The sequence below is a fragment of the Sciurus carolinensis genome, unplaced genomic scaffold, assembly GCF_902686445.1.
Source record: "Sciurus carolinensis unplaced genomic scaffold, mSciCar1.2, whole genome shotgun sequence".
NCBI classification, from domain to species: Eukaryota; Metazoa; Chordata; class Mammalia; order Rodentia; family Sciuridae; genus Sciurus; species Sciurus carolinensis.
In genome coordinates this window covers 66,570-85,935 of record NW_025920484.1, presented here as the reverse complement: position 1 = coordinate 85,935, position 19,366 = coordinate 66,570, and the positions used below count along the sequence as shown (strand labels likewise).

Sequence of the window (19,366 nt, the reverse complement as noted above, 5' to 3'; positions counted from 1 at the left end):
AAATGGATGAAATTGGAGCACATTCTGCTAAGCAAAAAAGTCAATTCCAAAAGACCAAAGGTCAAATGTTTTTCCGGAGAAGTGGAGAATGATATATAATGGGGTTGGGGGGGGAGTGGGAGAAGAATGGAGGAACTTTGGATTGTGTAGAAGGAAATGAGGAGGGATATATGAAAGATGGTGGAATGAGACAGACATCATTGCCCTATGTACATGTATGACATGAGTCTACATTGTGTACAGCCATGGAGATGAAATGATGTTCCCCATTTGTGTATGGTGATAAGTTGTAAAAACAGTTTTGTTAGATAATAAGAGATCCATACCAAGGATTCAACATTCTTCACTAATTATAGTTGAGACAGTGCTATTATTTCTTCTTTGGATATTTAACAACTCATTGTAGCCTATTCTATTTTTCTCCTTTGCAAAGAGGTAGACATTAGGTCTTTTCTTTTCAGGTCATCAGTTTTACCCCTAAACTACATCCACAGAAAAGGAAAGCTGATCCTATCTTAGTTTCCCATATAGAGGTGGGTGATTGATTGATAGAAGTAATTTTAGACTTTGAACAAAGTCTTTTTTTTTTTTTGGTCAAATGATCCCAGTGTGGATTTTCAGGTCATAGAGACTGCAATACATTTTTACAGCTTAATTATCACCAAGGTAAAGCTGTTTCGAACTGGAACAGAAGCCACACAGTGATGTTTTCATTTTCCCCAGAGGCTCTGACCACGGTACTTATAAAGGTACCATTTGAAGAGGGGGGAAGAATAGCTGCTCAGGTGAATGATGAAGATATCAACTTCTTCCCTTGTTGAATGTTACCATAAGGCTCTTGAAGTTGCTTTAGAAACAAATGGAACCACTTTGCCTTAGAATTGAGGTTAGTTCTATCTTTAGGATTCCTCAGAAATATTTGAATAGTGGGGTTTAGTAATGTATATTTATTGAATTTATTGCTTATTTCTGAGACTGTTTTAACTGTGTATCATTACATGCATCTTAGATTTAAATCAAGTACCTAGTGAAACAGGTAAAGATTAAGTTTTATTTAAGTAACCCACACAGTCATTTTCTGTAGAGCGGTAAGAATTAAAGTTTTATAATTTATTATTAAAATAATAGCAAATGATGAATTATGACAAATATTTACTGAAAAACTTTTAGACAATTAATGTACAAAAAATTATAGATACTTTGCTCCATCTATTTGGTGATACCAAGCATTTATTGTAAATATATTTTTATACAATCAATATATGATCATTTATCCTTCAATCTTACTTAAAAATTCTACCAGAGCAATAATAATTTTTCATCACTTCAAGAGAGTTAAGGGGACATAATAAGAAGAAATTCATGACTTATATTTTGGTGAAAACTGGAGAAAATGTTATGGGAATGAAGAATATATCAGTCTTCTGAATGTGTCATATTTGCTGTAGGCATTTCCTATTTGAATATACATATGAACACCACTTTTTCTGTTGCAATTCAGCTAAACCTGAGCTGTCAAAATAGGAAAATAGAGAAGATGGCATGAATATTCCTCCAGGATGGGTGATGGAGTGAAAAATCTGGTGCCCTCAGCTCTTTTCTGCACATTTGGGCACCACCAAGAAAGCAAGCCGGTAGGGCTTCAGGGAGTCACCTGGGTTTCAACATGTGAGACTACATTCCAGAGTGTGGCTGCCACCCCAAGTCAAAAGACTGGGAAAGACAGAAGGTTGCAGTGTCAGTTTCGAGTGGCCCTTTTGCTAACACATAGGAATTACTGTTAGAAATCAGGACCATTTTAAAAGATAATCTCTGAATGTCTGCCATTCTTTAGGAACTTCAAATACAAATGTTCTGTGTAGTATGCATTTATAACTGCTCAGTACTTCACAAAAGACTTAAACAGATTGTACTATACATTAAAATTAGGCTTAGATTTCATTTTTTCAATTGCTTAAAAATAATTTTTTCATTAGTCTGACAAATATATATTGATTAATTAGAAGATCAAAATATTGTGAGGACTGTATAAAATAAACAGAAATTAATATTTTAAAGCAAAATGTTGACAGAGGCTATGTAACTGATTAAATTTTAAATCTTACAATATATCTTAACTGATTAAATGCTTCTGCAATATCTGACAATTGTGTATTTACAATCTTATTTTGGGAGACCAGATAAGGATTGTACTACATGAAAATTTCAGTGAAACCTCAGTGATTTCAGGTTTTGTTCACTTAGCATAGTATTTGCCCCAAATATGTAATGATTAATTTATTACAGTTTATGCAAACTGATAAGCTATTTTTGTTTTTGTTACTTAATAGACAAAAATGTGAGCTTCAGAAAGTTTGTGTAATTTTTCGGAAATTGTTTTAAATCAAGATTCAACACAGAAATGAAAGTCATGAGATCTTGTTTTATTTTTTTCTCTTATGCCTATGGTTAAATGTTAAGGCAATAAACCTGACACTGACCAAGTTATGATTCCCTTAAAGAATTAAGCTATAGTATCTGGTAAGCAAAAAAAAGGAAAAATATAAAGTAAAGAAGTCAGTCTTAAGTACCAAGGAACATAGAGTTTTCAGGTATATGTTATATCATGGAGTGTGCCATCGTCAGCGAAATATTTGGAAATTGTAGGAGAGTTGGTAAGATTAAATGTGTCCTGGTTAGAAATGGCAAAATGTACAGTCCCACTATAGGAGAGTCATAAGAAAAGCCAAGGAAAGACGCTTAGATTTAAACCATTGACGCTATGTCGATTTCCAAGAACTTGGACAGCACAAAAGCAATATTGCTTGGGGAGTTTTAGGTAGTGTGGTAGGAAGATCCAAAGGCAGGCAGAGCCTAGGAGTTGGCTACTTCTGGAGAAAGGTCTCTTTGTCTTGTGTGTAGGATGAGAAGACTTTAGCATTAGTGATAAATAGGGAAACAACATGCGGTCATAGCTGTAAATTTATTCTGATGCATTGGGAGTAAAGGTAACAACCATGGTGCCAGTTGCTGGACCCCTCCTCATACATGTCAGAATAACAGGCAAGGTGAGGCTCAAGGACATCCTTAAAGGCTTACTTTAAAAAAAATTAATTCCTATTGCATTTTTTTTTAAATAAGCACATTAGAATTACACATAATACTGACGTTCATTTTGACATAATCACTCATGCATGGAATATAACTTGTTCCATTTCAGTCGCCAGTACCTCCCTCCTGTCTTCCCTTCCCCCTCCCATTCCTCCTCCTCTCCTGGCCTTAACTTCATCTATTTATCCTTTTTATGAATTGTTACTTTATAGGACAATCCTATATGCACACTGCACAGTTTGGTCCACCTCATTCCATGTTCCTCCTCTTTACTGTCCCTCCCCTTGCCCCTCAACTCTGCTCTCCATTCCACTGATGTCTCTTCCATTTTCATGGTGCTTCCCTGATTTTCCTCCCCCTTACTTTTCTCGCACTTCTCCATATGAGAGAAAACAGCCAACCCTTGACTTTCTGAGTCTGACTCATTTCACTTAGCATGATGGTCTCCTGTTTCATCTATTCACTAGCAATGCCATAATTTCATTTTTCTTTGTAACTTAGTAAAACTCCATTATGCACTTATACCACATTTTCTTTATTAAAGATCTACTTTAACACTTAACATTTATTTATCATTTAACTGAAACAAAATGTACAAAGCATATTTTAAATCAGGGAGTTAGGAAGTAACACAGTCAGATGAGATTAAGATTGGTGTTGTTACCCAAATAATCAAGGTTTTTTAAGGATAGCTCATAATAACATGACATTATATATTTTAAAAGTCTGAAAATGTGAAATTATTCTTCTAGAATATAATTGCTATGCCTTCTTAGTTTTCTACAGAATAACTGAAAATTGAGAATGCAACACTTCCAAGTAATTGCGGAGCACAGATTAAAGTTTTGGACTCATGCAACATATGGTGTTTGTATAAGATTGATAAAGTATATTAAATGATAGCTCTTTTTAACATTCTCTGCTTTCTAATAAACTGGATTGAATACATATATGTGATTATCACTTGTAAATAGTTTTGTGTTTTGTCTGAAATATCAAAAACAATAATCTGCATTATCAAAGTCCTTAGTTAGTTGTGGGGATAATTTTTTGCTTATCTGTTTTCCAGTTTGGGCCTGGAAAGACATTAACCTAATGATATTTGCTCTATGTTTGAAAACACACTTTTGTCTGTTACTTGATAAAGAATATTGGAGAAATACAACCATTAGGTCAGGCAGAATATTGGTGTGCAGGTCAGGTCAAAGACCTGTGAAAATAGTGAATTGGTCAAACTCATGCAGTAAATTACACATGAGAAAAAGACTACACTGAAATGAAAAATTTAACTTGCAGTCATTTTTACTAAATCAGAAGGATGTAACTTTGGGGAGAAATTAGAGTCCAACTAAATTATTTTATATTTTTGTTATTAATTTAAAAGCCTACCGTGCAATAGTTAATAGATTGAAATGTCTCACTTGAACACTATAAGAGCCCCTCTCCTGATTATTCTGAGTAATGATTGCCAAAAGGTAATTTTCTCACAGTTAATACTGACTTTCATATTCTGGAGGGATTGATTTTTTTCACTTTATATACACAAATTTGAATGGTAACTTCACTGAAAAGGAAAAGAGTTATAGTATTGAAAGTAAAATGTAATTGCATTAGTGCTGATCATTTGTCTCATTTAGCTGATCTTAGAGAGTGACTGGTGTGATTAAGTGAATGATCAACATATTGATTTTCAATAGTTCTTCCTTAGTCCATTGATCCCATTTGAAATTCTACAAATAGTAAGCAAGTTCTTTACCCTAAGCCTTTTTATAGCCACAGAGACATGAACACACTTGAACTTGCATTCCTTTGTGACAGTTATAAGGAGGAGGTAAAAATAATGGAAGGAGCAGGTAAGAACCAGTCCAAGATTCCCACACAAGTCATGTTGGGGCTGAAAGGAGTAAGCACTGTCAGGATGGTTGATGAGGAAAAGCTGGACCACTTATGTGCACCAATTAAAATAAGTTTATTTTTGTGTGAGGGGGTAAGATATCAGGTATGATTAAAATGCAAAGTAAAACTGCTATTATTGTTTTCAAATACCTAGTTGAATGCAAAATATACATTATTATTCTAATATGCTTTGAAAATGAAGATAATATTCCTCTCATGATGGTTTTAGTTGAATGTGAAAAACAGTTCTTTGCTTATAAATTAAGTAGATCTAGAAGTTTAAACAAATTTATAGATTAAACACAAGAGAAGTCATGTACATATTCCTCATGATCCCAAATATCCCAAATTGTTGATTTTCTATGTATATTTTTAAATAGAATATACAGAGGAAGTTTCTTACTTAAAATATTACCCACATATTATTATGCAAATATTTGTATTTCTGTAGTATTTTAGCTCAATGTTTCATTTTGTAGATATTTCCTCAATAACAAATAGGAGAGCAAATCTCTGATCTGATTTTTTTCCCACTAAAAGTGTCAATGCTACCATCCTATTGGTATTTAATATCCAGTTTTGTTTCATAATACATGGGGATAAAACTGTTAGATGTTCTCCATTATTCTGCAATGCTACTCTTCATCTCAGCTGTCTAAGATATTTAGTAATAATTAGTATTTTCAACAAAGTGAGAAAAGTCAATGTAGGAAATTCTTCATAAATAAAAATGAAATTTCATTTTCTTCAATTTTAAATCATTTCCAGCATACTCTGCTTCTATCTGGAGGGCCATATGATCTATCAACATATTTAAATGTAGTCCAATAATCATGATTCATCTAATTACAGGTGAACACAACCTGCTCTGGATCATGGAATATAAGAATAACATCACAGAATTTATTCTTTTAGGACTTTCTCAGAAAAAGGAAATAGACATTCTCTGCTTTTTCCTGTTTTTACTTTGTTACATTGCAATTTTGACTGGAAACCTGCTAGTCATGATCTCCATCAGCTGTAGTCAGCTCATTAACCAGCCCATGTATTTCTTCCTGAGCTACCTGTCACTCTCAGATCTTTGCTACACCTCCACTGTTACCCCCAAGCTCATCATGGACTCACTATTGACCAAGAAGTCCATTTCCTATACTGGATGCATGACACAGCTCTTTTCCATGCACTTCTTTGGGGGCATCGAGATCTTCATCCTCACGGGGATGGCCTATGACAGCTTTGTGGCCATCTGCAAGCCCCTGCACTACACAGTCATCATGAGCAGGCAGAAGTGTAATGCCATGATTGCTGCCTACTGCGCTGGGGCATTCCTGCATTCCTTTGGTCAGTTTCTCCTGGCTGTCTTCTTACCCTACTGTGGCCCCAATGAAATAGATCACTACTTCTGTGATGTGTATCCTTTGCTCAAACTGACCTGCACTGACACAAGCAAGATTGGTTTCTTTGTCATTGCCAATTCTGGACTGATGGGCATGGTGATTTTTGTGGTTGTGCTGATATCTTATGCTGTGATCCTATCTACTGTCAGGTCATACTCTGCAGAGAATTGCTGCAAAAGCCATCTCTACCTGCAGTTCACATATCACTGTGGTTGTCCTGTTTTTTGCTCCATAACTGTTTATTTATATTCGACCAGCAACTACTTTACCAGAAGACAAAGTATTTACCCTCTTTTACATTATCATTGCCCCCATGCTCAATCCTCTGATTTACACACTAAGAAACATGGAGATGAAGAATGCCATAAAAAAAGTATGGGGCCATATCATGAGAAGTAAAGGAAAAAGACTGAGAGACTTCCCTGCATTTCACCACCCAGCTTCTTGAAGATGTTATTGCTACCTTGAAACCTTTAAAATGCATAAAGTTTGGCTATCTGTCTTCTACCTAGCAAGCTTATGTGCAGGTCTCTATTTCAGAAAAAGTTTATTGTTCTCTGGATGTATATAGGACTCATCTCTGCTGTACTCTTTTTTTTACAGGGTTTTTTGTACATATTGCCTCTCTTCTGTTTCATTTGGTGGTTGTGTGATTAATGTTGATATTTGGCAGCAGAGTAGAGAAGGCAGTTTGCAACCCAAATGAACACTGATGATACTTATCATCCAGTATTATGGATGACTGTATTCAATGAAGCCAGTTTCAGCCTCCAAAAGTAATTTAAAAGTAACCCACATTCATACTTACACTCTCTCACACTCAGAGAATATTCTCAAAGATCTGGGACACAACAATATATCCCCAAACACTCATCTTTTACTCTTATAACCAGCAGCATTCTTGAGATCCTCATGTTTTCCAAGACCAAAGTTTTTTCAAAAGACACCAAGAAAACTCCATGTTTTGTTCTAAGGCACTTCCTCTCCTAACTCTGCTCATATTTAAGTCAATTGCACCTTTCTGGCCAATTCTAGTACCATGTATTGGTACCAGTGTATTGTTTGAGCACTCAGGTTCCGGATGAAGATCTGATTACTAACCATGCACATAGTGGTCAACATGATCTTATATAACACAATCCTCCATCTTGTGGAGGATTGGCATGTGATGTGTTAAAGTACTGCCTATAATATAGAACTTGCTTTGTACACATAATTTATTTCATTTTCTCATGCGCTGCTATAGTCAGAAGTTACAGCTAGATGATGGCTTTCCTCAGCAAAACCAGGAGAATGTGCATGAAGAAAAAGAAAAAAAAATTAAGGAACACTCATATGCTTTCACTAGGTTTCTGTTACAAGTGAAATTAGAAGTTTTCTCTTGGAAAATATCACTTGAACTAGATGGGTGCACTGTTGGGTTTTGTTTTTGTCATGGTAAAAGTAAAATGTTTTGCTTGTGACAATTGAATGTCACCTGAAGCAAATTGATCTAATATAAGAGATTACTCAAAGTTGGTTGGGATTGTGGAGGAAAGAAGTTCTTACAAAATTTCAATAATATTTAATTAATTGCCAGGAATTTATTTTCAGGTTAAAACAGAAGGAACACTAAATAAAATGGCATTTGTTAAGAGTTGCTAAGATGGTTGAAGCATATAAAAAGGAAAACACATACAATCCTGAGACTCCTGAATAGGCCCGAGCAGCACACAAGGCGAAGACCAGTTTCACTGCTCAAAAGGGGAGGATCACGTTCTGATGTACAATAATCATTTTGCCTCTCTTTATGAAGTTGTAACTTTATTATTACAAATAAAATTTCAAAATTAAAACAGAAATTTCTATCTTATTTTTATTCTTAGAATAAATATTTTTAAAAGGTGTTATTTAAAAACATGGAGCAAAAGTGGTAAGCCCAATCAATAACAGAAATTTCTATCTTTAAGCTGTTTGTACACTGAAGTTCATCCTTTTCACCTCACAGGGACACCTGTTCATCAGTTTTCCTCTCTCTACTGGATTGTGATAGCTGCCTAAAAACTGAAGGACAAATGGTCTGAGTCTTCACAGTTTGGGAAATGTCCTGAGGAGCTCTTCCATTGAAGTTATTCATATCCCACTGAACTTGTGGAGAGTAATCAATAATTCTGTGGACACAGATGTTAATGTATAGAATATAACAGCAGTGTCAATCAAGTCTGTCCATAGCAGTGCAGACTATTTCCGGGGAAATGCAAGTGACTGTTCCCCTGTGTGTGTTTACCAGTTGTATGTGGGTCTTTTAGCCAGTCTCAATTCATGTTGGCATTTCTTATGAGGCTAAAAATGTGTGGTATTTTGTGTTCCTTCTAAACTAACTATGATATCTTATTGATATCTACCTGAAACTCTGACTTAAATACCCTCTTTCATATATTTTATTTGTATAAGTGTCATAATTATGTTTTCCTTTTAAAATTTACTATTTTGCAAAATAAACTTCTCTGAGACAAAATATCTTTTGTCTCTTCTTTGCCGTCCCTCTTTCCTCACTTCTGATTTCTCCTCTTCTGTTCTCACGGTTCCTAATTTCTGTCATCTCAGGTTTATTTTAAGGGGAAATCTTCCCCTCCACTGTTACCTCTCCTCAGTGACTGAAGCTGCTTTTTATGAAGACTATCACTGGCTGTCATCTTGATATATCAAGGTTTTCATGAATATGATCCCTCCTATTTCATGAAGGCATTTCACTTGATTATGGGGGTCACACCATACTCTCCTAATTTTCAGGCTGTATTTCCTCTCTCAATTCCCTTTCTGGGCTCTTGATCATCTCATCACATTCTCTATAATGGAATGTTGCAGAGTGCTGTGTCCTTTAAATTTTGGGAACTGCATACACTCTCATGGTTTGAAGTACTCCCCATGTTAGAGGACTCCAGAATTCTTGTAGCTCCATTCAGATCACTTCTTCCAACTCACACATCCATCACTGCTCACTGATTATTGTAATACCTTCCATTCATGCTTCCTTCTGAGCTTGTCTCTTTGCCTTTTGTTTTAAACTGAACAAGTTCAGTCCCATCAAGGTCTAAGTCCCAGAATGCTGCACATTGTTTGGACACCCCTTGCCTCTCCACTGTCTGGTCCTGCTAATTTCTCCCTTGTGCATTCTGACCACCATCCTTGGTCTGCTCAATTTCCTAAATGTCCTCTTTGTGGCTTGCTCTGGAGGTTTGATCTTCCAGGTATATTTTCTTGGCTCGTCAACTTATTTGCTGAGCTTTTTACTCAAAGTCAACTTTACAATTCTATTCTGTTCAACCAATATTAAAACTTCCAAACACATTCACATTAACACTTGTTCACCATGAATTTAAAGTATCTAATATATTATGTGTTATATAGTTACCTTATTTAGTTCTGTCAATTAAAATAACAAACTCAATGAAGGCAAAGAATCAGTGATGTTTTTATTCTGTAGAGTAATGTTTGGCATGTTGTAAATAGTCAATAAATATTCATGAATGTATAAATAGTTAAATAAATACACTGACAAAAATTCCAAACATGCAATATTACCTAAAATAAGAGCATATTCTCATATATGACATATTTATATTCATTTTTTATTTAATAAAAGTAACATTTATTATAGAACATTGAGAATATAATGATAACCAGAAAATTACTCATATTTATGCCCACACCAATATTTTATGATGCACTTTTATAAGCAAGCAAGCCCTTTTTTAGGGTTCATATTATGCAAACTACTATAGATGTTCTTAGCAGTTCATTCAAATTTCAACCAATTTTTTACTACTATCAGAACCCTGAGTTTGTTTGTGCAGGCAATTCACCAGTCTCCCTTAGACTTAGTAGCTGTCTGGTACCCTGTAAGTCAATGGAACCTAAACAGCAGTTTGTCATAGAATTTTGGGGAATTTTTACTTCCTTATTAACTTTTGTTTCCTTTTCTTTTTCTTCCTTCTTTCCTGTGGTCCTCAACCCTGCAATAGTCATTTTGCAAACATAAGGACAAAAACCTCATGAAAAACACAGTAGAGCAAGAATTTAGAAGAGATCTGGATCTTGGATTGATGATTCAAACAACTCTTGCAGTGACTGTAAGTGACTGTATCATTATTTCAAATAATCCAACAATCACAGAGAGCACAGGGTCCTGTTTTGGCTACTTAAGAAATGAACCAGTCAAGAAACCCCTAGAGGCTTGGGTTATCATCTGCATATGGAGTTTCATTACTGCATTAAATCCATAATGTACCTCATAGCTTTCCATGATCTTTCAAGAAAACACTATTTTGTAGTAAATAAGATATTTTATAAATTGATTTCATCAAGTCTTGTCTACAGTCAACTAAGTTTGAAGTATGGATTTGTGTGTATTAGAGGAGAATTGATTACCTCAATGTTAATACACATATTTCCTTACTAACCTTATTATATACAGACTTGAAGGAATGTAGAAGAAAAACTGAGTGATAAGCAGAATAAGTTCTATTGTTTTTAGATCACAGTCTGATGTTATAACTGTAAAATGAGCCATAAACTGACCTGGGTTCACAACACCAAAATTGGATAGAAATAATCATTACCCTCACTCACAGAAAGTACAAGATATATATTGTATGTATATTTTGTATATTATGTGTGTATGTGCACATATACATTTTATATATGGACATATATGTATTCTGTGTAGTGTGTTTGTATATATACTGTTTAGTGTGTATGTGTGTGTAGTGCAGGTTCTAAGATTCTTCCTCTTTGTTTCCACTAACTCATTCACTAAAGCCACTGTGATTAGCATATGATCTCATTGAAAGTGGTCCAGAGGACATGTGATGTGACTGGTGTTTTGTGATTGTCAGGAAGTTAACTTTCCAACACAAAAGATCAATTTATGATAGTCTACAATGTGACTCTGGACATAATCCATATGATGTTCTAAGTATATACACACATACATACCTATAAATTAGATTAGATTAGATTAGATTAGATTATGTATCATATATGTTGCTGTAGTAGTTGCTTTCATTATTAGGATTTCACAGAACTTACATGTGTTTTCCAGAGAAGTTAATCAGGCTAGTCAATAAGAAATTGTATCCAAACCTCTGACTTTGATGTTCAAATTAAAAAAAAAAACTTTGCAACATTACCTGTCCACTACCAAGTGCAGGAGGAGGTTTGTTATTAATAGTAATAGTGAAAGAAGCACAGGTCTTTGGTTCCCTCAATATTTGAGGATATCTATTTATGAGAAGAGGGAAGTACAAATGTTGGTGCTTGTCTCTGAAGGCAACTATAAGCTGAGGTAGAAATTTCTTTACTGAGAGCAAGGCTGTGTCTTTTCTACCATTTTTCATTGGAAGGAAATAGGACACTTGACAAACTTCAGTTTGTTCTGCCCATTTTTCTGGCTCCACTCTCTAAATATCAAAGTCTGCCACTGGAACCACAACTTGGATTTCTAAGTGCTGTTAACAAAGTGTATCTCCAAATATTTTGTTCTAAATGTTCTGTTTTCACACGTAGTATTTGTTTTCATCCCTCAAAAATTTTGAACTACATAATAAATGTGTAGAAGAACATAGGTGTAATGATTTCATGGTCCCATGATTATAAATAAGACAGGTGGAACACAATACCTTTAATTTAAACATTTTATTTATGTCCCACTACAAAAGATTTGTTCCTGTATTAGTAAAACTGTGTCACTCACAGCCAGTTTTCACCTTCCATGTTTCCTCTGTGCCCATTCAATACTTCTTTCTTCTTCCAGTGTGATGATCTCATCAACTCTGTCCATACTATGTAAGTGTCCATGTGCTGGAGAAATGATTCCTTTAAAGCAAGTTACTGATGGTAGATGCTTAAGCTTATGATAATATCACAGGATAATGAATATGATTTCTAAGATTGCACATTTGCATACATAAATAGGTCTTAAGTGCTTTGTGTCTTTACTTATGTACTGAGCAAAACGTGGGTCAACATTTTAAATATATTTGACAGAGATATGGGGCACTATGTAAAAGAATAGAAAATAAATAGATACTTAAAGTATAAACAGATACAATTTTAAAACACTTAGCAATTAGATTATCTCAATTCAATAACTTTGAGTGTGTATTCAATATATTGTTTAGTCATATGCTGTTAATAAGATTACATGGCTCCTTATGTTCAGAAGTAAATGATAATAAATTGCATGGATTATTGCTAGAACTAATTTTTTCTGGAATGAATGGAATTTTGTTCCTGATATTCCACAAGATTTTAAGGTTGCAGGTGGAATTAAATATCAATGGATATGAAAGAGTCTGATAGGTGCCTGGTACTAAAGGAAAATATCACTGCCTCTGCATCTTCCCTGGATTTCACCCTAGCTCTGAGGTAGGAGTGACTAAATCAGGAGACCTGTATAGATGCAAAGGAAGCAGTTCTGCTGGAAAAAGACAAGTGCCTGGTCCAGAGAAGACAATTGGGAATTGAGAACCAAGACACAGAGGTAAGAGAGTTTACAAGATTTACAAGACATGGGAGACTAGAATAATTATAATATTAGTAATTCCATAATGCAGAAAATGAATAAGTAGAAAGTCATTGATGGAAACTGAGAGGTAAATTGATTTCTTTCTCAGATAGGCACATGGAAGTTTAGCATAAATTTTTGACCATTCAGACATCCCTTTTGAATGATTAATGCATAATTGCTAATGACATAAGTGAATGTTCTCAATTTGTGAGAATATCACATAATGTAAAATGGAGAAAATACTATGATTTGTTCTTAAAAATATTTTAATATATTTTGCAAGAAAAAAAGCATGTGAATTTTTTTGTCGTTATTGTTTTTGGTGACTCAATCTCCTAAACATGAAGGAGCAATTTTCTTTTTCATACACTATGAAATCCTAATTGGTAACAATGGAGTTCATTTTAAATGTATGCTTTTCCAAACTTTTTTATGATTTTAAGAACAGAAAACTTTATCATATTTAGAAGCGAATGTGTTAAGAATTTATAAAATTCCTTTATAAGACTTCCATATCATTTTATCTCCCTTCTTTTTTCTCTGTTCTTTATCCTTATGTTACCATACAAGCAGAATTGTTTTAAATTCCTATAATGTGTTTCCATATTCTAAAAGTCTTCAGGATCTCAATTATTTTCCTTTTTCATATGCTCCTATAATGCAGTTCTTCTCCATAATAACATCTTATTTTCCTAAAAAAGCACTTTCTGATGCAGAAACAAGTTTGATGAAATTTACTTCTGGTGTCTCTAGAAAAATCACTCAGGAGTTTTTTTTTTTACTGGAAGATTTGCTTATTATTGTGGATCAAGTTGTTTCAACAAATGTATTTATTTTTCAGAACCAAATTCAGTGGAAGGTACAGAGATTTCCTATATATACTTTAAACATGAACAGCATTTTGAAATTGTTTTCATTGACTAGAAATATACACATAAAATTTCTTGCATGTCTTTCTATGTCTTGATGACCCACTGTATATTAACATTGAGTAATAATCCTTTGCCTGTATTTAGCAGTTTATTTTTTTTTTTTGAGGTAGTTTGTCCAGTCAAATAATGAATAATAAATCTGATTCTTTTAGATTGGAACAGCTATGAAAAAGGGTACTATAAATAGAATTCTGCAATCACAAGATAATTTACATATTTTAAAATTAATTTTTGTGTTTCTAATGCATATTTGGGGGGTTGCTGAGGATTGAACCCAGGGCCTTGTGCACTCTACCAACTGAGCTATATCCCCAGCACCCTTCTAATGCATGTTTGTCTGTTACTTTTTTTTTCTTAGATAGTAGCAGGAAAGTTTTTTGGATTAGACCCAATCTCTAGCCATTTGTTTTCTTATTAGGCATGAATGAGCAGGAAAACACATTTTATAAAAAAGTTCCTTAGGTTTTATGGGAAATGCTATTCATTTGGGACAACAGGTACAATACACATAACAGTATTTTCAGTATTTGCAATTATTGACTCCTTCCTTCCACTAGTTATTCTTGTTCTTTCAATGGAAATTCAGGATATTTGATCCTGTGGATCTATGTTAGAGCAAATTCTACTGTGCTGCTTTTATTGTTGTCAAACTGATTTCTAAATACCACTATATGATGTTTATGTGAATACCCTAAACATAAAAATAGTATTTTAATAATGTTTCAATTTCCTATTACCACACCACAAAATATGTGTCATTTTAAGTTCCAAAACCAGTGCCCATATTTTTTAAAGAAAAATGCCATTTAAAACATATTTATAATATAACTTACTGCTCAAGCACTACCTTACTTGCTTTGGCTCAAATGTTTTCTTATGCAAACAAGTATACCTATGTAATTTCAAAAATTCACAAAATCAAGATTTCAATAATTTTTTTAGGTTCAATTAATATTTCATTACTCATTACTTTAAATGCCTATGTCCTATTGTTGTCATTCACTCTGTTAAAGAGCTATGAGTTTCTAGCTACTTAATTGACGTCTAGTCTTTTTTCTATTATAAGTAAACAGTTGATAATCTTTAACTACATGTTTCCTTTGAGAACAGAATATGAGACCAAACTTTTCTCATTGCATTTTTCATCTCAGTATTTCTCAAAGTATATATCAAGGGATTGAACATGGGAGCGATGATTGTGTAAAATAATGCAAGTACTTTATCCTCAGGGAAAGCAGTAGGGGGCCTAAGGTAGGAAAAGATTGCAGGCCCAAAAAACAAGACTACCACGGAGATATGAGATGCACAGGTAGATAGGGCTTTGTGTCTTCCTTCAGCTGAGTGATTCCTTAAAGTGAATAAAATTATGGCATAAGAAAGAAATAAAATAGCAAATACAACTAATGTCATGACTCCTGAACTGACAAGCACAAGGACACTGGTCCTATAGGTATCAATACAGGCAATTTTTAGCAAAGGAAAAATATCACAAAAGTAGTGATTGATTTCGTTTGGACCACAGAAAGGCAAGTGCATTGTCATAGATAACTGAGGAAAAGAATGGGCAGCCCCACCAACCCAGGCCGCTAAAATTAGGAAGTTGCATTTTGTCCTGTTCATGATCATCATGTAGTGGAGAGGTCTGCAGATGGCAACATAGTGATCAAAGGCCATGGTTGTAATAATGAAGATATCAATGCTGCCAAAGAAGTGCATGGTAAAGACCTGGAACATAGAATAATCATAGGAAATGGTTTTGTTTCCCTCTCACAGGTCACCAATCAATTTGGGTGTAACACTGGAAGTATAGCAGATATCCAGAAATGATAACTGGCTAAGGAAATAGTACATGGGTTGGTGGAAAAGAGGGCTGCATAGAATGGAAATGAGAATCAGAGAGTTTCCTACCAGCAGGGCAACAAAGCAGAGTAAAAACAGGATGAAGCAAAATATTTGCACATTCTTGTCATCAGAAAGCCCCAGAAGAATGAATTCTGAGATATTTCTCTGGATTTCCATATAGTAAGTTGAGTATGTATATTGCACAAATAAATTTAATATCTGTGAAAATAAAGAAACCAGAAATTTAAGTGAAAAATGAACAACTTGATTACCATACTGCAAAATGCACTAATTAACTTGACATCATAGAATCAAAATTTTTAGTATTGATTCACTAAAAATATTATTTTTTATTCATGTGTCTCTTCATGTAAACTTTTTTTGTAAATTTTTAAGGGGAGAGCAGAAATGTGTATTTTACTGATTTTTACTTTTTGTTATTTACAAATATTTCAAACTTATTTTGAAAATTGAAAACATGATTGTCATTCACATAGATAAAATAAAAACTGAATTAGTGTAAGGCAAGAAAATTTTTTAAATAATATGACATTCCTGTTCAAAAGGGGAAATAGAAAATAAAATTGAGAAGGATTGTTATACTTAAATAATATTTTCTTGCCAATGGTGATCTTAAAGAAAGCTCTTGAGAAAATTAAAACCATTAAATAAAGAAATAAGGGATATTAGGCAGTCACTGAATAGGAACTAAGTACAGTGACAGTGCAGAGGGCTACACACCAGGAAGAATGAAAAATGAACTGACCAATTTGATCCTCCAGTTAACTATCAGGCTCTCCAAGCCTTGTTTTTCTCATCTGCACCAAGAAAACTTTACATTTTTCAGAATGCAATGAAGAATCCATGGAGTGTTTTGAAATACCCAAGTGTCATGCAAGGGTGATGACCCATAGCTCTTCAGCTCCTACACATTTTCCTCTTTATGTTTGTAGTTCAGCAGCAAATGAAGTTGGGATGCACACACATACTCCAGTAAAGAAATAAACAGAAAATAGCACAGTGTTAACACAATGTGAATTTAATGAATGTGATCAGGTAAACTTCAATATTGATATAGTGTTTGTAAATAATTGTAAGACTACTGAGCGTCAGGTTTATTTTAGGTCCTTTCTTAAAATTAATCATAATTATGTTTCTTTCATTCATTCTTTTTCATTCTTTCTCTTTTTTTCTTTCTCCTTTCTCTCTTTCTTCATTTTTTACTTGTTTACATCTTTAAATATATAGGCAAATGATTCCTTTGTTTGGGGGAGTATTAAATAAAAGTTCTGCAAGAGTAGTTATTTGGTTATAAACATTATAGATTATCTCATATTTAAGGCACAGCTTTCACTACACATTTAAATATTGTTAGTATATCAGAATGTGACATGTTTAAACTTACCTCAAACAGATCAGATGAATGTAACCTATGGTAAGATAGAATGCATTTTGAAAACTGAGACATCATTCAGTTGTGAATATTCAAGCAGCTCTTCCTTAATATAAATATCAAAGAATACAGGGAAGCCTGAGAATGGAATAGAGCAAAAAAGCATGGCCATCTTAAACACTTCTGTAACTGCACTCTTCCTAACTGAAATTGTGCTTAGAATAAGGTACAATTAACAATAAAGGTGACCAAAATATTTTGTAGAAACACAATTATCATATGCTACAAAAGCACTAATAACATTTAGGATAAAATTGTATAGAACAATTGAAAGAGTGTATAATAAACCCAGAACTTGGTTGGGGGAGCTCTTCACAATCCCAGTGGAGACCATCAGGTCTGAGTGAGTGTAGGTTAGATGCAGGTTTCATCAAACACCGTTCCTCTTTCAGATACTGACCTGCCAATTTGTCCCCTCTATGAAATTCTGAAATAAAAGGCAGAAAGTTGCAAGGGAGGCATTCAAACACACCAACACTGATTTCCTGAGAATATTTTGGAAATATTAATTTTTCAAACTTTCTTTTTTATTTTTTTTATTTTTTTATTTTTTTACGTTTACAAAGGGTAATGATGTTTATTTTATTTTTCCCCTACCCCCCACCCCTCCCACCCCTCCCACCCCTCTTTTCCCTCTACACAGTCCTTCTTTCCTTCATTCTTACCGCTCTCCTTAGCCCAACTCTAAACCTAACCCTAAACCTAATGCTAGCCCGTCCCACCCCCCCCTTACATGTCCTCATCCGCTTATCAGCGAGATCATTCGTCCTTTAGTTTTTTGAGATTGGCTTATCTCACTTAGCATGATATTCTCCAATTTCGACCATTTGCCTACAAATGCCATAATTTTATCATTCTTCATTGCGGAGTAATATTCCATTGTATAAATATGCCACAGTTTCTTTATCCATTCATCAACTGAAGGGCATCTAGGTTGGTTCCACAATCTGGCTATGGTGAATTGAGCAGCAATGAACATTGATGTGGCTGTATCTCTGTAGTATGCTGATTTTAAGTCCTTTGGGTATAGGCCAAGGAGTGGGATAGCTGGGTCAAATGGTGTTTCCATTCCAAGCTTTCTGAGGAATCTCCACACTGCTTTCCAGAGTGGCTGCACTAATTTGCAACCCCACCAGCAATGTATGAGTGTTCCTTTTTCACCACATCCTCGCCAACACCTATTGTTGCTTGTATTCTTGATAATCGCCATTCTAATTGGGGTGAGATGAAATCTTAGGGTAGTTTTGATTTGCATTTCCCTTATTACTAGGGATGTTGAACATTTTTTCATATATCTGGTGATTACTTGTACATCTTCTTCTGTGAAGTGTCTGTTCATTTCCTTAGCCCATTTGTTGATTGGATTATTTGTATTCTTCGTGTAGAGTTTTTTGAGTTCTTTATAGATTCTGGAAATTAGCGCTCTATCTGAGGTATGGTTGGCAAAGATATTCTCCCACTCTGTAGGCTCTCTCTTCACATTTCTGATAGTTTCCTTTGCTGAGAGAAAGCTTTTTAGTTTGAATCTATCCCAGTTGTTGATTCTTGCTTTTATTTCTTGTGCTATGGGAGTCCTGTTAAGGAAATCTGATCCTAAGCCAACAAGTTGAAGATTTGGACCTACTTTTTCTTCTATAACATGCAGGGTCTCTGGTCTGATTCTGAGGTCCTTGATCCATTTTGAGTTGAGTTTTGTGTAGGGTGAGAGATAGGGGTTTAATTTCATTCTATTGCATATAGTTTTCCAGTTTTCCCAGCACCATTTGTTGAAGAGGCTATCTTTTCTCCATTGCATATTGTTGGAACCTTTGTCTAGTATGAGAAAATTGTATTTATTTGGGTTTGTGTCCATGTCCTCTATTCTGTACCATTGATCTACCTGTCTATTTTGGTACCAATACCATGCCGTTTTTGTTACTATTGCTTTGTAGTAGAGTTGAAGATCTGGTATTGCAATACCCCCTGCTTCGCTCTTGCTACTGAGGATTGCTTTAGCTATTCTAGGTTTTTTATTCTTCCACATGAATTTCATAATTGCTTGCTCTATTTCTGCAAGGTACATCATTGGGATTTTAATTGGAATTGCATTGAATCTGTATAGCACTTTAGGTAGTATAGCCATTTTGACGATATTAATTCTGCCTATCCAGAAACATGGGAGATCTTTCCATCTTCTAAGGTTTTCTTGAATTTCTTTCTTTAGTGT

General features: G+C 34.4%; 2 pseudogenes; one reads left to right on the top strand and one right to left on the bottom strand.

The window, feature by feature from the left end:
• The first annotated feature begins 5,861 nt into the window (after nt 1-5,861).
• On the top strand, nt 5,862-6,831 carry LOC124975776 (olfactory receptor 4P4-like; annotated as a pseudogene).
• Nucleotides 6,832-14,948: 8,117 nt separating this feature from the next.
• LOC124975778 (olfactory receptor 4P4-like) lies at nt 14,949-15,884 on the bottom strand (annotated as a pseudogene).
• Between the last annotated feature and the right edge of the window lie 3,482 nt (nt 15,885-19,366).